The following is a 24,821-nucleotide window of genomic DNA, read 5'->3' as shown; positions in this document are numbered from 1 at the left end:
CTGACTGGGAATAAAATACCTTCTTAAGACAGACAAAAATCAGCACATTGCTCTCTCTAGTGGGAATGGCAAACATCGTGTCCACCAGTCACATATATAATTGTTCTCTACGGCCTCGGTCTTTCCATTTTGACATTAATTAATCTGAAGCAATCTCCAAACTGCCCATGGGGCCAAGACCTCGTGCCTCCAAACCTTCAATTCCCATGATTGAATTTCACAGAGTTCATCTCTCCAGCCCTTAACTTTGCCACCTCACTAATGGTGATGGAGGAGGAGAAAAAAAAGAAAGGATACTAAAAAAAAGAAGAGTAGGGAAGAAAAAAAACTTTCACTATCAGCCATATTCTTTTTGCTATCCATCATGGGCCATAGAGGGGAGGACAAAGACAAATACAGCCAGCCAGAACCTCAGCAGAGAGCGAGAAGGATGACCCTCTTGGACTCTGGCGCTGCATTTCATTATCTCACCAAGTTCATTCATTCACTACCTTTGGACGGATTTGGCTCTTATAAACACTCCATCATACCGCTGCACTGCATTGTAGCAGGCTGATGAGAACAGGGCAGAACCACGAGGGTCAGATAAAGATGGAGTAAACGTTCATAATGATGTTATAAGTGAGAAAACAGAGTATAAAGCTCAATCAGGGGAGCGCTATATTTACCTCTTGTTTCAACTTATTTCAACCATGCTAATGTTAATGCGACTGTGGTAGCGTTTGGAGCTAATTGCTAACATCAGCATGCTTATACCTTGTAGTTTTTTATGCGTAGCACCATCAGACAATAAGGCTAAAGGCCTTCCATAAGAGGAACGATGGGTATTTAGACAATAAAGAGCCAGTATAAAGAGGCATGCTTTAAAAGAGGAGGGTTACCCAAGCTAAAACTGCTTAGGGGTGGTACTCTGTTTAAGATGGCTTAAACAGCTGAATAAAAATGAAGGTGCACTGCAAGAGATGAATAGAAAGTACTTCATAAAGCCAGTGGCAAAAACTCCCTCCTTGGTCATAATTTCAAAAACACTCCAAGTGACAATGCTAACGTCTAAATTTAGCTCGTTAGCATGATAATATTTGCCGGTACTAAAAAAGTAAAGTCATTATTTTTTGCAAGCATTCAGTCTGAAACCAAACTATTGCACAAGTAAAACCTTTTTGTCTGATGGTGGTACTATGTGGGAAGTAAAAATGATCACCAAGGATGCTTTAATTCATCTGTTGAAAACGTAAATGTCAGCAAATTTCATTTAATACGTTCTCGAGGGGTCACCCACTGAACTGATCGCCTTGGAACGTCTTCACCAACTCTAGGCTAATATTTCTCCTCTGCTAAGAGAATTCACAGAATCAGTAAAAACTAACCTCCTGGTGGCGCTAGAAAAGGTCAGTGGATCACTAAAGGCACTGAGATTCACCCTCTGGGTACTATGGGTGTATGTGCTTCTATTCATAGCAATCCATCCAGTATTCTTATGAGCTATTTCAAGTCTGAACCAAGTGGTGGGCTGACAGATCAATATCGTCATCCCTACAGCATGATGTTAGCATGACTAATAATGTGTAAGGAGCTGAATAAAATAGCAGCCTACAGAAACTTAAAGCCCTTAATAATTTTACTGAGTCTGACACCTCACGGAGAGCCCTTTGCCCCGTCGCATACATACTTCCTCTGACACTCTGACAGTTACGGCATCATCGTCCAATCCTTCCTCCCATGAAGCGTGGCGGGGGAAGTAGACTTTGTGGAGTCTTGGCACTACAAGGCCCTAGATGCTGCTGCTGCAGGGGCACAGTAAGGCTGAGTAAGCCTGAGAAATCACACGGCTTTGGCCCTGCTGCAGCGTGGGATGGCTCATTGAGTCTGCAGGTATGGAGCTCAGAGTGAGGAATGACTGCAGTCTTTCACAGCTGGCCGGCTCTTCTCTCACTCTTTCTCTCACCCTTGCTATCTTTTCATGTGCCCCCTTTTATTCCACAACTCTTCCTCTCCTGGGAAATGACCAAAACATCTTTCTTGCCTCTTACTCACACGTACTCTCAACCTCCTGAGTTCCAGCTTGACTCAGCCGCTTGTAGTCACTCTCGTATTAGCATGCGAGTGCTCCACAACATGTGAGCGCTGTTGCACTTGCGTGTCGGCGAGCGTGTGCTTTGTGAGTGTCCAGGCAGCTGCCAGGTTGGCTGACGGGTTGTGTTTGCGAGGTGAGAGATGACGTGGGGCTTGAAACGGCAGAGAAACTGCGTGACAGATGGCCTGTGTGACAAAGTGATTTTAGGGGCTCGACTGTGGTCGGTTGAGGTTTGGCACTAAAGCAGGGGCTTGGCCTGCTGTTAGTATCTCCTTCCATCAGTGTATAGAGACACACACTAAAAATGGACATGCTTGCATGAAGGAAATTTGACAAAAAATGAACAGACATTGCTTTTTCCCTCTGGTATTATTTTTTTTTTATATACATAAAAGCTGGCCTTTAGTTTCTTTCATCGTGACAATATTTTTGAACCATTATTCAGTCACATAGAAGGCTGAAATCTCCAATTCCTCAAAGAAGCTGCCAGATGAAACAATACACAAACAGTAAGCACACACACACAAATACATCCCACGAAGATCTTACATGACTGGGTGAATTATAGGAGACTTCTTCTGTGGTTGCCTAGAAACTTGAGTGCATTTGCCTGACATCAAAACAGGAATGCAAAGCAACAAAGGTAGCTGCACACACCTCCACAAACACACACACAGAGACACAAGCTCCTGTGTAACTTTGATTCATTCTTACGCCGCCCCATCACAGGCTAATATACTCACAATCATCCATTGCCGACTCTGATGGCCCATTCAAAGACACGCCATTGTTTTTCCTTCGCTCTGAAGTTGAGCTGCAGCTCGGCGGGTTTTCGCCGTTGGCCTTGAGGGAGTAAAACATCTATTGTGCGGGAGACCAAACCAAGCGAACTAAAAGAGAGCCTGAAATTCCTGAAGCAAAGTGAAAAAGTTCTGGAGGTCACAGCGTTTTCAGCTGATGAAAGTGCAAGCTAGTGCCTCAAAGTCACTTCATTGTATCAGAGCTCAGTTTATTGTTTCATTGTATTTGTCAGTCACTACCATTGCCTTTGGCATTGCATATCTCTATCCAATCTGTTCTGATATTTTAAGAACGCAGATCTGCTCCCTTTGCATCTCGCTGCGCAGCAAGAGAACGGAAAAGGTTACCCACGCATTTCCCAGAGTTGCACAGAGGCCACTTGAAATGTAAATCTCAGCTTTACCCCCCCCCCCCCCCCCCCCCCATCCCGTTGTGGGTAGCGACATTTTTATGAAAATTACCTGATTTGAATTTAGATGTGGATACAGGGGAGCAGAAGCATTCACAGAGGCATGTTCTGGTTTAACGAAGAGGCATATTAACAGGCTGTTGTTGACTCTCCAGCGTGTCTGTCAAAAAGACAGACACACTTTCAGTCACAGCCTTAAAGCTGTGTACGGCTGTTTGGGCTTTTGGAGCTTTTGGAGCTTCATAGAGGGCTGCGCTCATTCACCAGGGGATAAATAGGTAATTGAACCGGGGGATGTCGGTATTAAAATATACAAAGGCGCAGACACACGCCACTGTCACTTTCTGTCTTGCTTCTCTCTTCTTTCTCTCTCTCTCTCTCACACACACACACACAGAAACAGACACACATATCATAACCTACATGTTAAATCTTTACTTTCTAATGAGAAGAATTTGCTGTTCAATGAACTTGAGAGAGAGCTTTTGTCTATCTAAAGGATTCACACAATATTGAGCAGCTGGGTCTCATGGTTAGAGATATATGCATGACAGGGTTCAAACCCACTTGCAGCGAGCACCCTCTCTGCTGAAGTGTCCTTCACTAGCTCACCAGTTGTGCACGTGATTGGTAGCTGACTCACAAAATCTATAATATATGAAAAATTATCCTTTGAAGAAGGATTATATTTCCAAATGTAGCTGAACGCACCCTGAAGATTCAATGCAAATGAGTTCAATTTAAAAAAGGGAGGGAGTGCTTTTCAGATTATGACACTGACCTCTGACCTTCATGAAAGAGAAGGTCTAGAGGAGATTTTCACACCTGAAAACAAGTGCATGACTAAATAAATACGTTTAAAAAGAAAGAAAACAAAAGAAAAAGCTGAAGATCTTCCAAATCTGTCATCCCACTTGTAGCTCCAGCGCTCAGTGAGCTCTAGTCCTCTCCTCCACCTGCAGGACAGCTGTGCGCCGCTGCCACGTCTCTCCTCGTTGCTGCTGCTGCTGCTGCTGGAGTGGACGCGCAAAGTGGGGGCGCAGTCCTCAGCCATCAAAACCCTGCTCGCAACCCCGCGCAGCTGTAACCGCCAGCAGCACCGGGCGCATCAGCCGCCTCCGCTCCTCCCGTTCCTCTCGCCTCTCGCACAGGCGCTGAGCGTTTTAGCGCAAGGAAAGTTTTGCTTTTAACGCGCCGTCGCTTTTTCGCCACACAGCGGAGCATATTGTCTGTGGCGCAGCGCGACAGTGCGGTGTCCGATTACAGATCGTGCGCCGAGGAGCCACCGGCACCAGAGCGCTCCTCCGTGGGAGCAGATATAGCACACGGGGCTCCTCCGGAGGTACGGAAACGGCATCATCTCCGTTTAACCGAATTTTACTGAGATCCATTTCTGACCAGAGGCACAGCTGAAGTGAGGATATTTTCTCCTTAGCTCATCTTTGCTTTCTGTCTTTTTCCTCTGCGCTGTTCTCACCGGGACAAGACACGCAGTTTCGCTCCCTACTAGATGACCGGGAGTTGGACACCTCACTTGGTAAGACATGGAAAATAAAAAGCGTTTTTTTGCTTTTTGTTTTATTTTGAGCTCTGCGCCAGTGTTGATGTTATTCAGATATGCTTCTGATTTCTGCATTTCTTAACATGTTTTTCTCGTGATCACAACGGACGACTTTAACTCATCTTTAAATGACATTTTGTACTTAAATCACACGTCAACATGAGTAAAATATCCAAACAGTATCCGGCAGGATGGGGATAGGGTTGCATGCCTTGGGGCACATGCCTGCACTTCTCCACAATGGGGTAAATAATCAGTTTTAGAAGTTTTGCATTGTGCTCTGCGACGTCTCGCCGCTTGGTGGTGCTGGCAGAGTGCGGCCATCAGCAGGTACCTCACAGCTTTCATCAGATCTTTACATCTCACACATTCGAAGCAGTGTCTGGCTTTTCGCTTTCCTCTTTCTAATATCTCATTACAGCTGATTAGGGTTTCATATCACGATCTAATAGCTAAGCCTCTGCTTCATTCTCTGCTTCTTATTTTGGGAGATGCTTGGAAAATATGTGTGTCACAATTTTTAAAAAGAAAACAAATAAGGGGGGAAAGGGCCCAACAGTACAGCAAATGGCAGTGCACCAATCCTGAAAACATCAGGGGCTTCACAGGAGACAAGCTGTTGAATTTTTACATCCACATCGTCTTTAGTTAACCATTAAAACAAAATTTGATGTTATTCAAGGATTTATTCCACTTATTATTATTTTTCCTCATAATAAACGTCCTTGCTTTTATATGTAATGTTTTGCTCCTGCTTTGACAGAGTAAAGATTTCAATCTCTCCAGTTTTTGTTGAATTTTTCTTTCTCACCGTTTTGATTCCACAAGAATGAATGAGTGCCCTTTGAGAGACACTGATTTTCCGTGGTTTAATGCTAGTAATTTTCATTTAATCACAATAACAAGATGTGCCAAGTTTATTTCATTCTGCTGATCTCTTTGTTGAGGTATTCAAACTTTTCAGCCGTGCACCTCAAATTTAATTCTGCTCACTCACACATTGCACGGCCAGAGCTGTCCTTGGAGGCTTTTTTTTTTAACCCAGGGTTTTTGTAAAACTATCAAAAAAAAGAAAAGAAAGAGGAGTTATTTTAAAGTTATTTTAGCTAAAGTCCCTTTGGAAAAGAAAAAGGGGAAATAAAAGAGGAAATAAGTGCTAGGAAGTTTTGGGGACAAAATTGCTGAAATGCTTGAGAAATATTGAATGGGGAGAGAGGAAAAAAGGAAAAATGGCTCAGAGCTGTAGTCATCAGTTTAAAGAGAGAAAAAGTAAAGAATTAATTGAGGAAACTGCCATTTACTTTGAAGATTAATAAATCTTTTAAGTAACTTTTAATCCAGATTAGTGGTTCTAGCTTCTCAGATGTGAACATTTGCTGCATTTTCTTGGTCTCTGGTAAAAGTGCATTTGTTATCTTTGAGTTTTGGATGGTTGCTTGGACAAAACAGGAAAAACTGTGTTTGCTAATGATCGTTTACAGGGGAAACTGTAATAAGCAGTATTTGCGGCGTGCAAAAAAACCCCACCACCAACTGCTGCACTGACAGAGAGACGAGCAGCAGGCTCACATGAGCCCATTGTATGTAAACTTGCTCCACATTCCAGCGCGCTGTGAAGAGCAGCATATGATTAGCCGTGATTGATATTTGTGTTGCGTGGGGAGTTTGCCTGAGCGCTGACACAGAACCCCAGCAGAAACACAGCAATTAGTCCCAGCCTGAAGATGTTCTGCGATGACTCTTGTGGTGTCGGAGCACGGTGAGACTGTGTGGTCACCGTGGAAACTGATTGAATGACAAGCCCCATTGTTGTCGACCTTTGTGATTCAACATCCCCTCGGGGGTCGAGCTCCTTTGGGAGGGAAAGCGAAAGGCATTGTCTTGCACATGCAAACTAAACAACCATTAGCCTCTGGCCTCTCTAAGGCCCCATTGGTTACTTATTTGTGTGACACCAGCAAGATGGGGTTTTGTTATAGTTTGTCTCTGTACACGCAGCCTCACAAAAGATGTGAGTGTATTGGGTGAGAACTGCATGGAAGGCCAGATTTGACTAATTCTCCCCAAATGGATGATTTATTGCTCCTAAGCAAGGAAACTTGGAGTCGCAAACAATAGCTGAAGTGGTTTTCTGCTCATTCCTGCTGTGCTTTGTCCTCAAGCTACCACAGGCTATTTATACATCACAACCACTTTGCCATTATCTCATCCCTCCTCCTTGGTCCTCCTGCCACTTTTGAGTTCAAGACTGTGGCAGCTCCAGAGAATCATCCCACATGTTGGATGACTGTTTAACTTTATAATTCATTTTGAAGGGAGTTCAGTGCCCGTTTGTGCCATTTCTGACCTATCCTGACACAAAAGAGAAAGTTGCCAGGGTGAAACTAAGCATTTTTTCTCCTTTTCTTCCTTTTTCGCTTCTGTCATTGTCAGTGATATAGCGAGATGGTGCAATGTTGCTATGGCTACTCTCAAGGTTTCCTACCGGGGATTTGAAAGGCTCTTGAGAGGAAATGAAAATGTTGGCAAAATGAACGTTTATCAGCCACGCCACTTCTGTTCTTTAAAGGCCAAAGTGTCCTAACAGTTGCCATAGAGAACGCGAGGAAGTTATGAAGTGGGATGCATAATGCAACCCCAAAGCATCTGTTGTTTATCCTCACAAAAGTCGACGTCTTTGTGTGCCGCACGGAGATTCGAGTCCCTTTCCGTCAAGGTCACCCGTGAAAGGTTTGACGCTTTTTAAAAAACGAACATGGCGCCATCTTTCCCAAAACTCACGTTGTGAGTCTGTTTTCCTGCGAGGAATATTATATTACAGTGCTGCTCAGAAGGGGTAAAGTGAGCTAAAGTAAAAACAAGGCACGTACAGGTGCAAAATTAAGACTGACATGCAAAAGAGCTGGAAATGAAATGATAAAAAAAGTGCACGTGTAAAAAGAGACACACACAGACATGCACAAACACACCAGTTCTCTGATGGGACCTATCCTTGTAAAACAGACAGAGGAAGCTGTGGTAATTTCACACTGCATGCTAAACAGCAGAAGCAGCGCAAAGGCAGGTGTAGGAAATAATTTGAGTTCAGAGTGAGGCAGGGAGGTGCGAGCGAGCGATATGTGATCCTGGATGTGCTATTGCTTCTGCTGCTTGGATCCAAGAGTGAACGCCTGCGGTTTGAGTTAAACATCCCTTCGCATGTCCACACGTCAGAAGGAATTAGCACCACTGAACCAGCCGTCACTCGCCAGCACAGCTACACTGCATTAGCTCTATCCCCCTCTTTCGCGACAACCTCCAACCCCACTCAGATAGTGGAGGAATCTGTCTTTTAACCACGATGCCAGCGCAGGCAAAACACAGAGCGGACTATTTGGGTCATGATTGAATAATCCCCAAAGCCTCTTTCTCCCTACTAAGGATCAAGCTGAGAGGATGTTTGAAAGGTTAAACAGAGAGGGCTCCCAACTTTCACTCTTTTTTGTGACATCAGGAGAGGCGATTATTGTAAACTTTAAGTTTCGGAGTGTATTGTAGTCTTCCATTTACACTTGCGTCGGGATGAAGCTAGCCAGGAGAGTCGCTGAGAGGTGGGGGGTAGGATGAGAAGGCGGGAGCGTGGAGAGAGTGTGTGATGAGGTGTAATGAGTCAGGGGAAAAGAGGTGAAAAGAAGCTTTTTTTTCTTTAAAAGAGAGGCGGGGGCAAAAAAAGAGTGAGGGAGAGGCTTTGCTGGTCTTTGTTTATTGACTGATTGAGTGCCACGGGGCTGTTTGAAGGGTGAAATGAGTCATGAGTTGTCACCGAACACACATGCAGACATACACAGGGGGAAATACACACTTTTCTCCCTCTCACCCTGCTGTATTTCTCTGGAAGATGAATGACTTTGAAGCATGAATGAGAGGATCATTTGATAGCGGCGCTCAGCTCGTATATTTCCCCTTTTGTAGGAGCTTCTTCTTTCAGGCTGCAGCTTGTACCTCTGAGATGAGAGCAAAACTGGACTGCCTCCTGCGAGACTTTGAGACTCTTTGCTATGTATAGTCACAACTAAATTAGGCGACCGCCCACTACTAAAGCAGGCCCATGTGTGTGATTTCTGCGCTTTTATTTGTGTTTACCGTATGCCTTCGAATAAACAGGAGACTATGTAGCTCGCAATCGGTCGCGGGTTTGAGTTTTGTTTTTCTTTAACTCCTCGTGGGACGAAAATGCTTGCGCCTTATCTTTATGGAGCATATCATTATACGATAAGAAGCTCTTTTGATGTAATGCGTTTAGTACTATCGGAGCTTCATCTATCGCAGCGCCGCAAACAGCCGGAGAGGCTCTAATTTGATCAGTGAGAGGATATAAATACAGAAAATACTTTAATCTTCAGCAAATGAAAACATTTATCTCTACTTTGAAATCATTACGATGGGCTAATCAGTGCAATATCCTCGAAAAAAAAAAGACAAGAAAAGGAAGGGAAGAAAAATATTCAACTTGCAAGAGGATGCTTCCCTCAGCAGATGAAGGAGGAAACGGAATTACAGAGGGTGCTATATTCTTTTTTATCCGACCTCATATGAAAGTTTGCGATAACATCTAAAAAGATAAAGCGGCCCACTTCTTGTAGTTTGGCCACGCGGGGAAAAAAATGGGAATGGAAGAGAGATGCAGAGGGAGATTAGAGGAGACATAAAGAGAGAAAAGGAGAGGCAACAACGCAGATATAGGTGAAAAGATAAGAGCTTAAGTTTGCCCAACAAAGAGGGGAGGAGCCTGCTTTTTGAATGGAAAAATAAAGGGCAGGGGAAAGAAAACTGAAGAAATGGAGATGGAAAGGGTGATAGGCAGATGAGCAGACAGGCAGGGTGAACGGGTCTGAGGGAAATTGTACAAGGAGGAGGTTCCCTCAAGAGGCAGCAGTCTAGTCTGTTCCCGGATGCATCTGTCTGCTGGATTCAGCTGTCAGTGCAAGACGTCCTCAGAGAGGGAAAGAGGGGCAGGACAGGACCAAACAAGACAGAGAAAAGAGAGCCAAGACATCAAGAGAAGGAAAGATGATGAAAGACAGGAGGCAGAGGAAGAGGACAGGTGATAGAAAAGAGTAAGGCAATGGAAGGGAAAATTGGTATAAAGGTTATAAGTCTATGTCACTTTTCAAAATCCTCAGAATCTCTACTTTTACACTTTCAGATCTGTCCTGACTGCATTCCTTTACTGTCTCATCACAAAAAAAAACATTTTTTTTTTTTTGCCACAAAGATCAGAGAAGCTCATTTCCTTGTCCCAGCTGCCTCAGTTTAAAGCAGAAATTTGGCAGTTTTTGCCAAATATCTGCATCCCGGGTTGTGGAAAATAGTTAAGAAGTTTTTAATTATGAATAGGTTGACACAGGTTCTCCTTTTTTATGCTTTTACAAGTTTCTAATCCACTCTACTTTTGGAAATATGTGTCAATGGCTGTTTTGTAGCTACTTTTCTTTTTTTTAGATCTTATACAAATACCCATAATCAGCTTTAAAAATATGCTTCAATATAAGAGATTAAAGAAATAGCTCCCAAGATTTCTTGGCTTAAAAACTACACTGCATTTGGGCTTCTTATTGTTGGCAGTTCCCCCAAAGAATCATTGGCATTTATCGTCTAAAATTTTACACCAAAAGATGAAAACGCCACAAACCAGAACAAATCCAGAACAGAGACTGTCTTTCCCACACTGCTTATTATCTCAGGATTATACTTAGATCACTCTTATGACCCTTTGGCTCTTACTTTGAATACCTGTGGACTAAATATTTAACATCATAAAAACCAACCACAACGGTAGAACACTTTTTCCACACTGATCCATTATTACTGCTTATCTAAGGTAATCATTTAATTGGATCCATCCATTTTCTACTGCTTATTTAATTCGGGATAGCAAGGGGGTTTTGAGCCTTGACATATAGTAAAAGGTGGGGTACAGGTCGGCAGCCTATCACAGGGCCAACACAGGGTGACAAACAACCAGTTAGATTTACATTCACGCCTACGGTCAATAATATAAAGGTCAATAATAATAGGATCATATGTAGTAATAACTTACAAAAGAGTTTTTACGTGATGAACTATAATTTAATTGTATTGGTATTTTAACTTTTTAAACTTTTTTCACACTTGCACTGTTTCATCCATTTAGATCAAACTCTGGTCTGTTTTCCCCCTGGGTGTGGTTCCTTTATGCAGGTGTGAATAAAGTAATTGTGGACCAAAGCAACCGCACCAAGACCCATTGGAGGAGGTGGTTTTGGTGCGATTCCAAATTAACTCAAGAGACGTTCGTTTATGGTGTGAACGTGAGCCAATCTCAGTCTGAACCAGCTACCAGGTGTACGTTTGAGTTGAAAAACCTCTTGTAGCCATGGATTTGTTGTATTCTGGGATGTGGAAAGGTACTAGAAATGTGCAATGGTCTGTAGGGGACAGCAACTAGCCGTGAAATCAAGGTAAATTCTCTGTGTTCTCCAATAATTAAGAACATGGCACCTTCTCCCTGTCTTTACTTTTGTTGCTTTTGGTCCAGACACATCTGGCCATTGAGTGGACTGACTTGGATTTTTCTCTGTGTAGAAAAATCAGGAGGAAAAGCTTAAAGTTTAGCAAATAGTAAACAAACTATAGGTTAAAACACTCTTATGTGAATGATCTCAATACTGCACGAGGTTCATGCAGCTGTTTTTAGCCTGACTGAAGGAATCATGGAATTAAAAGCTAATATCTCCCTTAAACATGCAAAAGTGAACAACAAAGGTTAACAACATCCATTTGTCTATCAAGAATAAGTTGTCTATCAATTCCACAATGTATATAACATCGAAGCACTTACAAATGTATTATGTTTAATAAAATACCATAACATAAAAGCAAGAAAACACAGTCGTGTGGCAACGAGCTCCTTCGCGTGCACCCATTGTTTTCAAACCTTTGCCCGCAAACAGTCTTCAGACATGAGACTCATGAGTCACCTTCTTTACCGGTCTGTGTGGAGCTTCAGTGCGAATGTGTAGTCTACCCGGTCATAGGCACAATGCCTTCTCAGTTCTGAAGGTGAAACCACACAGAGGATGTGTGGTCCAATCTAAACCACCAGCAGTGAGTAACAAACCACTTATTATTCCTTCTGAATAACATTTCATTCTTACTTGAATAAACTATTAGGAAGAATGAGCCCTCAGCTGGAAACTGGGTGGATGCCTGCCAGGAGCAGGTACCTTATTTTATAGCTTTTCAGCATGTTGAGCTGGCTTGATTTTTAATATTACTATTGTTGTTATTATTACAACAATTGTGAGTTATGATAAGAGGATGTGGTCATTTGGAGTTGACTGCTGTTGCACGCAGGTGAGAGTTTGATTTCACGGGCTAGTTTGTTGTGGAACATTAAGTCGAGCCAGGTACTGGGCTTCAGCGATAAGGATATCAGTTGCTCCAAAAGACAATGAGTAATTGTAGAGGTATTGCCATCAGTATCCTTTTTTTTCCACAGACAGTGTAATACAGTCATCTGATTATGCTGAAACCAAAGAATGTTTCTAGCCTGCTCTGGCTCTATTGTGTTGCTCAGTTCCCCAGAGAAGTGAGTTACGTTCAAGAGTTGTGCTGACTCTCTTCCTGTGCTGCTTCCGCCGTGCTGCCCTATTGGGACTGAAGAGGATTGTTAAAAGATGCTTTAGGATGAGATGAGATGTTTTTTTTCCCTCCCCTCCCTCCTTGTTCCTGCATAGAAAAAAGAAAACTCAAATACAAGGAAACTCCAAAGCGCCTAAAACACACATTGCATTGTACACATAGTTTAAGGTGTGTATTGTGTGTATTTCTGTGGTACGGAGGAGATGAGCTTTAAACCCTGCAGCATCAGTGTAGCAGTGTAGGCTGAGATTCGACTAAGGAAAAGAAACAGAGGCTGTCAGATGGAAAAGTGAAATCAACAAATAATTCCCTGAGAATAGGCAGAGAGAGTAGAGGCAGTAACAAAAATATCTCTGTGTACAAATATGAGAAATAAGAATACTTCTGCTCTTTATTTCACATGCAGCTCAGGCGCATATATGCAGGATTCTGGAGGTCAAGCAGGATGCAGTGGCTCAAGAGGAAAGGCTCCAATTTCACTTTCTCAGGAATGGGTTTGGTCGCAACCCCGGCCTGACCCTAAATCTGACCCCTCCTTCCCAGCTGCCCTTTCAAATACAGATACATGCAAAAATGGAGGAAATGTGCACAGATGCAAAAAACATCTTGCAAATTTTGCACAAAATTTTGCACAAAACGAAAAGCCCAAGTTTTCCTTAATGACCACCAGCTGAGATGAGCTCAACAAAATAGATTTTCTGTTGCAGGTAAAACCCTCTGCAGTTGTTTTTGATTTAAGCCTCAGAACTCTTCAGACAGGCGCAGTGAGCGAGGAAACTCCTACGCAGAGGATAAATTTCCTCTGGACTTGCCCTGCCGCCACACTGTGTTGCGGTGCTCCTCTTGTCATTAAAAATAGACTTCTGCCCTTATGAAGCCAGGGGCCCCGTAGCATCCTGATCTATTTTGTGCTTCACGCGATTCCCCAAGGGCTTTCTGAGTAGAAAAGTACTCCCATCACTGCAACAGCAGAGGGCAAAAGGGCACCCTTTCTAGCAGGGTCGATGTCGTTTTATTGACTTTAGAAGAGCACACAAAAAAAAGAGTTGTATTGCACAATGTGAAGAGGAAGCTGTTGCTAGACACCATCAAGCAGCTGATACTCAGGAGGTAATTGTGCGAATAAAGCCCATTTCTTTCTTTTTAATGTCTCCGATTGTGTTACAAAAGCCTGAGATATGCATCTGGAGATCCACAAACCATTCTGAGTTGTTTTAGAGAAAATCAGACATCTCTTCCTCCCTTTCCACAGCCGCATTACAATATCCGCCCTCCTTCTCACCCTGCACTGAAAACCATGATGTTACTGCTATATTCATCCCCAGAGGGAAGAAATCTTTTTCGCTTACCATCGTCTGATATGGGGGAAGGTCAGGGAGCACAGTCACGATTCAGTAGCTCACTGAGGGGTGCCAACAATCCTTCTTCCCACTTTAACTCAGAGTGTTTGTGTGTTAATTGCATAACAGCAGAATTTGGAGCCGTTTTGTTTTCATTTATTGCTGAATTATATTTGGCTTCCAGCAATTAGGAAAATAAGATAATCTATATAAAACTGTCATTCCATTTTCCAGGGACGCTGATCCTGATTTGTCTGGTCTTTTAAACCCAGTGTGCTTCTTAGCCTGTCTGCAGTTGCTGCTGCCTCTGCAGGCCACTTTGCTACCCACCTTTACCCCAGCCCTTCCTTTTTATGTTGACTCGAACTCCATCAAAGCCATGTCTTGTGTCCATGATGGCTACTCTCTTCTGTAGTCTTGTTTTTGCTCCTCTCAGCTTCAGGCTTTATATGTATGCACGTGGAAGGGCAGAGAGGTCCCAGAATAGAGCCATACCTCTAAATATAATTAACTGCAGATAGGATACTAATCTCCTTTGAATGAAAGTATCTCTGGCTGAACTAAAGTTCAAGGAAATCCTCTGTTAAAAAGAACTTTTTTAAAAAAAAAACGTTGACTAAATTTGTGATGATAATTGTGTTAATTAATGGTGATCACAGTAAAGTCAAAATATAATTAGAGATTGCCATGATTCACTATGGTGGCTGTGGCAGATCACCTAATCTGTCACTGTCGTCAACACCTGCGCTGACTCCTTATATATTTTGATTAACACTTTCTCCTTCCAAATATATGCTTCTTCTTAGCCTGGTTTTTAAAAAATATGTGGACACCTGTGCGATCCTACGTGCGATTTCTCAGCCTCTCTGGGATCCAGGGTTCATCGTTTTTAGCTGAAGCAATTATACTAATTGGCAGATTACACTTACGTTATTTCTTCTTGGATTCTCACTCTTTAGTGCTACTTGCTCATCTCCCCCCCCCCCCCCCCCCCCCACTGTCAGTGTAAATCGATGACATTCAGAGTTCTCGCTGAACTCCTGAGCTTCCCAGACGCCGTTAAGCCAATTAGTTGTTGGCAAAATAATTAAAAACAACAAAAATGTCTCAAACACATCAATATTTAGCCGCGGAGCATGATTAACGGGAAGGAGGCGAAAGGATGTTAATTACAGTTTACAGCCACATGATTTACTGCTTTTGTTGTAAAGCATTGGCAGCAGAACGTACCTGGACAATTACGCAAACTCTTATCTCTGCCTCAGTGACTACACTATAATTTAGCCGCACGTCTGATTCGTCGTCTGATTCCTCCCAGTCTGTCACTCAAAATTACCCATTTCATTTTTTTCTTTCCATCGTGTACACGCACACACATATTGTGGCGCCCTCTCCTTAAAAAGAAGATAAATGTTCAGCGGTTTCATTCTCCTGAAAACAGCTTTCGTGCCCACACGAGCGTAACAAGCGTAACATTTCTAGCCATATACGCGGCGGTGTGGACGGTGCAGAAGGAACAAAGTAAAAGTGAGTGTAGCCTTGGTTTAGAGGTTAAGAAGTAACATTGTAGAAGTTAAGCACACCTGGAGGCCACATGTGGATTACCCCGCCCGCCTCCACCAGCGTCCCCGGGTTGCAAAACTCCATCGTCATCATTACAGCTTAGGGTGGAGGGGATCATTAAGTCATTATTTATGTGCTTTCTGCTGTTTTATCACCTCCAGACACCGTCTCACAGTGCAGACACCCACACTCACAGTCCCAGAAGAATAACATAATTGTACGAGGCAGCCAGGGGGTCCCGTCTAATAGAAAAAGTGCAGACATTAACAGTCTGGGCCAGCTGTAGATACGATTCAGGCCCCCCTCCACCCCCATTAGGCTCATTTACACCTAGTGTTGTTTGTGTTTATTCACATGCTGCTCCCAGAGTGAGTCTTCACCGAGTTTTTACAGGCAATTTCCCCCTTTACAATAGTGGTAGTTTACTGGACGAGGCCAATTAAAAGCACGCTGCAAAACAGAGCGCTTTAAAGTCAGCAGCTTCTTCCCGTCCCCGCAACATGCTCGCAGCCTGTAAAAGCAGACAGGCTGTCGCAGATATTTTTGTGCAGACTGGTTTATTTTAAGCTGCACGTCCTTTTTGTCAGGGGACAAATCTGAATCCATTTTCACCCTCTCTGTTGTCATTTCACAGCGTGATGGTTGATTGCAGTCATATGTTTGCAGTTTACATTAAACAAAACGATAAAAAAAAAGGGTGAGACTCGAGGTATAGAGGAGGTGGTGGTGGTGGGGAACAGGCTGTGAAACAGACCTGCTTTGTACTGCACCTGGAGCCCTGGCTTGTGTGAAAGGCCGCGTAGAATCAGCTCTCTGGACACCTCGGTCTCCAAATACCACTATTTCCCCTGGTTGTTCCTTTCCATTTTCTTTAAAAGAAGGGTCTCTTTTGCTTTCCCAGCTGCGCCCGACCACCTCAACGTGAGTCTGTTCTGTTGTTTTTGTGTCCTGATTCAATTACCTCCGCGGGGCCACTTTTCCTGACAAGTGCTGGACTGCAGAGATGTGAAAAACTCTTGTTTTATGGCATGTAGTATGTTTGATTTATGGAGATCCCAGGAACTCCTCACAGCAAAGCCACATTTCATCTCCAGCCCTTCTTTCCTTGCTCTGAAGTGCTCCTAAACTCCTCTTTGTTTCCACCTCGATGTTCTCTTAATCCCCTCCATTCTCCTCCTCACTCACTGCTCCTTTTGTTCACACCTAACCCCTAAGATCCCTCTTCTCTTTACTCCAACCTCCTCCATCCCTGCCCTCTCCCTCAATTTTATCTCACCCAACCACTACCCTTCATCCTCTCCTGCATCTCCTTCATCCTCTGTTCTTGTATGCATCTCATTATTACCGGCCTCTCTCCAGTAATCTACCTCAAGTGACCCTCAACGACTTTCTCGCCCCATCTCCCTCTCAACTCCTTCGCCTATCGCTGTAGAAGAGTGGGTCAGTGTGAGGCTCATTTTCTTCTTGGAGTTTCAGCCTTTCAGTCAGTTGAGTAGCTCAGTGCCTCCGATGAAGACACACTTGCACTCGCGCACATTTGCACACTTGAACAAAAATAACACGCACAGCAGATATCACTGATGCAGGCATCCACTTGCTGGAGAGTGATTTGCAGTAAGGACCACTTCTTAGGACCTAAATTCGTTCTGACTTCATCTATCGACTCCACGCGTTTGAGTGTAACCACGTGATAATTCCCTTTTGGGTTTCTGTGACGGTATTCTGTAGGACAATTCAGTTTACTGAAACGAAACGGAAAATCAGAAGAGCTGCCTGTTCACATTTCACCACGAGAAAAGATTTATACTTTGAGTCGATAAAATCGCAGACATTACAGCAACAAAAAGTAAGCAGATCTGTTTGAAATACCGCTGCCGTTTTTGATAACATGCCACCCGCCTTGACACGGAGGAGCAAATTCATTTTACAGGATTCAACAACTCATCTCTCTGAAGCAGTCTCTTTGTAAACAAAGGATCTTGAAATATCACAAATTACATTTTGAAGTTGCTTTTGTTTAGCAAAACAGAAATAATGTGGTCAGGTGATCACGTGATCGCATCTTTACCAGCCTACACTGAGAAGAGCGCCGTGGGTGACCGCAGATTGCTGAGGCTTGCTGGGGAACCAGACGAAAGACCATACTGAAGCGCCGTTGAACCTGCTAATTTAGCTGCTGTCTGCGTGTGACAGTTATTTGTGAAACAGGAGGCTGGCAGAGTGTATCGTGCTCACAAATTGCTTTTGTGAAACATGCCTTTTGGTCTCAAGTGAGCCGATTGGTGGCTCTAATAGCCGGTTTGGGTGCTTATTTCAGCAAATTACTGTCCCAAGTGATCGTCTCGCAGATCATAGAAAAAATAAATTCCTCTTTAAGGCTCTTAATATCATTGTACCCCTTGTCATTAGTCCAATCCGTTTAAACTGATAAATCCAATTTCACACACATGGTTTGTTTAAACGAGGTTGATATTGAGCTCCCTTTCCTGATTTCTTTAAGTTATGATTTGCTTAGCATGTTGCTGATTACCGGTGGAGACGCTTCGCCCCAAATCACATAAGTGTAAAAGAAACACACGCACACCTGAGAGGCGAGAGTGTGGATTTTCTTCCATATTGCCAAGAGAGGCAGATTTCTTCACAGCTTCATAATTATCAGCACATAAAGCTGTTTTATTGTATGACTTACAAAAGACTGGGGCAGCAAAAAGAGATTATTATCGAGTCTTCTGCTGGTTATTTCTTGATTGAAGAGATCCGGCATATTTCTTAGTCTAACTAACAGTCCCAAGCCCAAACATATTCTGATTCCACTGATATAAAATAGAACAAAAACAGAAAATCCTCACACTTCAACAGCTAATCTACAAACAAATTAAATCACAATCAAATTATTTTATCTTTAACACATACACACTCTCATACTTGAGGGTTTGAGTCAATGTGATTTTTTGCACAGAGGAACATCCATGTAAATACTAACTAAGGCCTAAAAAATATAACCAATAAATTAAAAAATATGACCACTGTGACAGGCAGCACGGTGCTGCAGTAGGTAGCTGCATCTCCCAGTACTCGGTCTTCTTCCCACAGTCCAAAGTCATGTTTATTAGGTTAATATTTGATTCTAATTGGCCATAGGTGTGAATGTAGCATATTTTCCAGACCATTTCTCCTGCATTTGATAAGCGGTTAAAGAAGTGTTGAGCTTTGAAGCTTTAAGTTTGGCGTTTTGGCCGTCCCAATCTTAGTTTTAGCTAATGCTAACTACCTCAGTGTTTAAAGTGCATCCACAGACTCTACAGATGCATTAGAAATGAAATGTTGATGTATAAATAGAGTAATACCAGAATTTTATTGACCAACACAGAAGGCCTTTTAGCACAATTAACTGCGCAACAAGCCATAAACATAGTTCAGAGGTCCAGTTCAGTGTTTCAAATTAGCTGAGGTAGTTAGTATCATACAGCTAGCAGCTAAAGCAGCCTGTGTCATGTGTTATGGACATTATAAAAGATGGACAGTCCAGAGCTTTGATGCCATAAAATGAAGCCAGTGGAGAAATCTGATCAGAGCTATCAACATTAACCATCTAACAGTTTGTAATTCTTTCAGTTTAAGATAGAGTTTTAAATTATTATTTAGATATACTTGATATTTATGTGTGAATGTAATGGACATATGGGATTTTTTTTTACTGTCTATGTGGTTTAGAAATAATTGGTCTAATTGCATTAAATTGCCATCCGCATTTGCATTAGTATAATTTGTCTATTGATGAGGTACAATACAGATGGTGATAGCTTCAGATGCCATAGAAATCTGTGGAAAAACAGCTCTGTCTTGACCTCTGTTTACCTCCATTATGGATGGGCCAAAGGGGCCCAGGCCCACCTGGTAAAGGCACTTTGCACCCTCAGCTAAATTCTGCTGATACATTTTAACTATAAGTTGCAGTAATTCATACAGTTTGGTAAAACCTAAAATACCCATATCACTGATACGCTATTGCAGTGTGAGCTCAGTTTAATTATTCGGTTCATAGTAGTTTAGTGCTATTGCAGCAATTGTGGTAAACAGCATGACTGAGGAGAACACTGAGGATGCAGGTCAGACAGTGGGAAGTACCCTTGATGTCTCTTTGAAACTAATTCATCAGCTTGTGCAGCTAGTTTTAAAGCATGATTCTACTAAAAGATTGCAAAACCAATGGAAATGTGTTGCGTGTATTGTGCACTCACAATCAGCTGTAGTGTGTGAGTTCACTGATCCACTTCTGCACTTAGAGAAAATGTTTGTGTTCTATTTGTCTCTGTAACTTAAGATTTAGATTTTCTACCTGTAGCTACATTTCTCTATGAGTCTACTTGGCTTTTTGGAATAGCAAAGTGAGTTCCTTGCCCCCCATCAAAGCTGGTTGCCCGTCCACTTCTTATGGTCTGCTGCCTCTGTAAACGCTTTCCTCTTGAGCTGATGGGCTCAGTCGCTCATTTCGTCCTTAATTTAGTCCATTTTCTACATCTTGGTCATACTGTGATTGAGTAATGATGATTATCTGGGGTACGCTGATGGCTAATGATTCATGATTGGTAAGCTATTAACAAATGAACATTTAACAGTCACCTCTATTCCTCTAATCATATCAGGATTCAAAACATCTAAATGGCGATGGTGAAAGTCCTCACCTCGAGTCGGTGGCTTCACAGTAGCTCCATTCCTCTGGTCCCCAAGCAGCTTTCACTTAACGATGCTAAACCCTTAATAATGCTAACTTAGTAAAAATTAAAGATCTGAGTTGTGAAAAACAAACAAAAAGCTAGCAGCAGCTTTTTTTTTGTTGACTGTAAAGCTGGTCGTGTTATCACAGGGGTCTTTTGGGATTAACTTGTTTTTGGAGCCAGCCTTAAGTGGCCATTTGGGAAACTGCTGTTTTTGCTTCATTTTTCAGTCAAGGTGGTTGCTGCTTGATGCTAACGAGCTAAAATTAGACAACGAGCTGATGCTAGCGCTGTCTGTTGTAGGGTTTTTTGGTCTCTCGCTAATGACTCCTTAAACTTAAACTGGTAAAGTGAACTCATACTCACACCCTCAAAAAGCACACAAGTAAGCATAAACTGATAAGTGGGTCATGTGCACACTGACAAAGAAGCGCTTCGGCAGTAATAAATACTTTTAGCCCAGGTAAACAGCTGTGCAGACACACACGTACACATTTTGCTTTTTTACAAACAGGCTTTGAGCTGGTGAAGAGACCATACACACACACACACACACGCACACGCACACGCACACACATTTACAGAGAGAAACATCTGTTTTTGGCCTATAATCAAGCTCATATGGACCCCAGGGCCAGTGTGACAACAGCAGGCGAGACCACACATTAGATCCTCCCACTATTTGTATGACTGACTGCTGGGGATTTAGAGCAGTCAGGGGGTATCAACCAAGAGTACAACCTGTAATTGTTCTTATAATAACACAGGAAGGTCTTTTCCAAATGAATACATGCCATAATTTCAGGAAAATTTAGGCCAGCTGACCAAAATCTCAGGAGCTTAATGTCTTATGTGGTTCTTAGGTGCTGTAATGTGTGTTTGTGTGTGTGTGTTCATGCTGCATGAATATGCATTGCGAAGGCAAGCTAACTTTTGCAGCAGCAATATGAGCCAAAACCTAAACATAGAAAGTGAATTAATATATTAGAGTTAAAAGCGATGATATTCAGCTTTGATGTTGAGCCATCAAAGGCGTCATGAAACTGCACAGTTCAGAGGGGCAGTGTTGCGCTGTACTGTATATTTAGCTGTGAGCTTAAATTAGACGTGTCACCGCTATAGACACATGCCATGCGGGCTCACGCGTCTCTTCATCTGTCAGGGAAGTTGATGTAGCTGTTGCAGCTGATTAGATGATATTGTTTTTGCTCCCAGGTGGCAGTTTTTGGAGGACTCTGTTTGCATGAAACGAGAGGGGTGGTCGGGAAAGAGGGTAAAAAGACAGACAAAGATTGCATGTGTGTGTCCCTTTGTGTATTGATTTGAGCGTGTGTTTGTGTGTGCGTGTGTCGGCTCGTCCTTGTGCGCGCTATCACTTCAGCCGAGCGAGAGCGCACTAAGTCCCTTCCTCATACCTGCCTAATCAAGTTGTAGAGGAGCCTGCAGCAATAACGGCTCAGAGTTAATACTGGCTGGCCCAAATACAGACTACAGCTTCTTACTCCCTGAAACCCTTTGGAGTTTCCCCCCCACAAAACTCATTAAACGCCGACCACAAGCCTTAAGTTTACGCTTGCACACACTCATGCACACCTGCTGACACATGCATTCTTATAATGATTATAGCCCATCCATCCACTTCCTAGCAAAACAGAGGGTGTTTTTTTTTTTGATAATTATGTCTTTGCAGGTTTAAAAATAAAGGTTAAAGATTTATGATATGTGGCAATTTCCAGCTTTACAAGTGTGTTTTATGTGCTATTTGTTCTGACAGATGTAGCATTCTCACTTTTTTGGGCTAGAACATGAGCAGACAGACAGGATGTGTATCCTCACTCTTTGTAGCCTCGAATCCCTGATGCTATCTGAGATTTCTTTTACAGGAAAGTGATGACACACTATCAAAGTGATTGCTATTTGTTACGTTGCTCATTTGGGCCAATTAGAAGAAACTTATTATGTGTTGTCAGTGTTTTGGGGGCACAGTGACACCGCACCCCAAGGACTTGCAATTAGTCTGACTATGAATTCCTCAAATAGTCACTAGTGTTCGTCATAGTCGTCAAAGTGTCGTTGCTACAAGGTAGTTCAAGGCAGCCGTGCCATGAGCTGAACAGAGAATAGCTGAAGAGTGAATGCTTGCTTTCTAAACCCAACACTATGATAGCAGAGTGATATCTCTTTGAATGTTTTATTTAAAAAAAAAAACACAACGATTTTTTAAATTATGTAACACCCGGATCTTTGCAGTAGTTAAACTCGCAGTAGCACAGATTTAATATTTGCTTTCAAAGAAGAATTTGCAGTTTAATTAAAGCAAACAAAGAGGAAGGACACCTCCTGTGTCAAAATTTATGTTCAAATTAATAGTAATGTGTTTTATGTTGTGCCTCTCTCTGTGAATGAAAATACCTTTAAATAACGAGAACTAAACTCTGCATGTCTGCTGGTTTTGGAGTACCCACTCAATATGACTGCTTTACAAATGTTACATTTGCATAATGCACCTATGTGAAATTCCCTTGGACCATGAAAATCTTTGTCTGAATTTTAATTTGACCCGAGGGCACAGACGCCACCTTCAACTTGTCTGTGTGATGAAAAAACAGATGCACGAGTGTTGTGAAAACCATTAGAGGAGATTGAGGGGAGATGATCCAACCCCAGACTGACCCAACTTCAAGGAGCGCTCTGCAAGCCTGAGCTAGACAGAGCTCATGGCCAGGTGTGCTTTGCATATCTGAACGGGATCAAAATCCATAGCTGCAAGAGGCTACTTGAAGTGAGGTCTTCTTGCCTTTTTTATATTTGGGGAGTTTCTGCAGGACCTTCCTGTGCAGATACATGTGAGTATGTGAGTGCTCCAGCTTGGCTTTTAGTAATACATTTTCTGTGAAAGAATATCAAACCCCTTCCACTGCATCACTTTTAGGAGCTGACATGCTCTCTTTATCCACTGAATTCAGACCAGAGGAAACCAACTATAGTCATAAAAACAGCCTTCTGCACACTGTCTCAGGCAAAGTGCACTTTTCAGCCTAATTACAAGCTACTGCAGCTCTTTGTCTAACTCATTCAAAATAGCCTTGAATTTTTCTTCTTCTTTGTTTTATTAAAACCAGAACTGACCTCCCAGCTGAATGCTGCAAAGCTTCCCTGAAGTATTTTTCATATTTTTTCTAAACCATCTCAAAGACTGACTGCAAATGGCAATGTCAGCAGTTCTTTCACCCTTAAATACTGTAAAGCACATTAGTGAAGCGATGATTGAATGTGGCTCTGTGATGCTCATTCCAAAATGGTCAGAATCAAAGGTGGAACTGACCAGGCAGGTTCAGGTTCCTCCCTGTTTTCAGAGTCACGTCTTTGTTTGCAGTTCTTTGATTGTCCCTGTGTGGCCTGATATAATCTTTACCTGCTCTACTTTCATTGCACCCACCTGTCCATTCTTTGTAGCATAATTTAGCAGTACTCTGGTGGAGTGGATTAGCTGTGCAGTTCACGCTTTCTGTCTGAGGTTTCATGCTTTTAAAGGAGGGCAGAGTGTCATTGATCAGAGAGAGAGAGACAGTGAGGAAACATTATGGTGAGACCTGATTAGTAAGAGCGGAGCATGACGTGCCGAGGGATCAGCATCAGTAATGACACCCGAAGAAAATCTGCTTGAGCCTCAGTTTCCCAGTTTCCCTCTGAAGTTTGAAGTTTCCCCTCCCGTCCTTGTCTCCAAAGCGTGGCAGCTTCTCAAATGCACCACCTCCCCACCTCAGTGCTATTATATGAAAGTCTATGAAACAGCCTGCAAAGGCAAATTTCACTTTGGGAGTTTTAACGATGTTAGTAGTTCCTGTTTGGTTTGGTTAACATGAGGCAGGGCTTACTTGGCTGGGTAAAACTCTCATTTAACCTGCATTTCTTCACTGGCACTTTGTCAACTTGTGCTCCAATTCAGTACTTCTCATGACCTTCCAATTGGCATTTACAGAGGAAATCTACCTGCACAAAAGGCTTTGTCACAGTGGTTAATGAGCACATATTGAAGGACAACCTGGTCATTAAGCCTTTGGACCTAAGCATGTAGATAATGACGTCTATTGATGTGAGGTGAAATAATGATGTGGCGTGGTTTAAGCCCTTTTACCTTACAGTAATCCAGTGAGTGTCTCTGTTAGAGGGGAAATGTGGGTTGTTAAAGCCGTCAGCAATGAGTACTTTATAAATAGCGCTGGAGCGCTGAATATTCATGCCGCACATGGAGGATGGTGTTAAGGTTAATAAGATATTTTTTTAAAAAGTAGTTGATGAACAGAGATTTTAATATGCAAATAGGGCTCATCTGTCTTAGTGTGCATGAATTTTCTTTTACAATAATAATCAATATGAATGTTTTTCGTTTACAGAGGAAATGATGGAAGTTTTTCTTTCTTTTTTTAGCATTGCATAAATGAGAAAATGCTGTCAGAAAAAAAAATCCACTCTGTTTAGGAATAAAATATTCCTTACTACCAATGTTGTGAAAAAATCTCTTTTTTTTATTGGAAACGTGTATTTATGGATACATTTTTAATCAAATGCATGTATTAAATCTCTGCAGACAGAAAATGCATAATAAAAGTAATTAAATGAAACTCTTGCACACTATCACTACTGGAGTATTTAATAAATAAAATGTTTAAGTCAATTTGATTAATGCCTC

General features: G+C 42.4%; 1 protein-coding gene across 3 annotated transcripts in view; it reads left to right on the top strand.

The window, feature by feature from the left end:
- The first annotated feature begins 4,279 nt into the window (after positions 1-4,279).
- Positions 4,280-24,821, top strand: part of sema5a (sema domain, seven thrombospondin repeats (type 1 and type 1-like), transmembrane domain (TM) and short cytoplasmic domain, (semaphorin) 5A) — a 156,596-nt gene continuing 136,054 nt past the window's right edge. For 2 of the 3 annotated variants that reach the window (XM_085172123.1, XM_085172121.1), the window contains exon 1: positions 4,282-4,821. The gene's annotated coding sequence lies outside the window, so the exon portion shown is untranslated. Of the gene's footprint in view, positions 4,822-24,821 lie in introns of all 3 variants that reach the window. The other variant, XR_014875996.1, reaches the window with a different exon arrangement.

The sequence above is a fragment of the Neolamprologus multifasciatus genome, chromosome 9 (genome assembly GCF_963576455.1).
Source record: "Neolamprologus multifasciatus chromosome 9, fNeoMul1.2, whole genome shotgun sequence".
Taxonomy (NCBI): Eukaryota; Metazoa; Chordata; class Actinopteri; order Cichliformes; family Cichlidae; genus Neolamprologus; species Neolamprologus multifasciatus.
The sequence above is the reverse complement of the archived record's forward strand: the minus strand, read 5'-3'. Positions and strand labels throughout refer to the sequence as shown.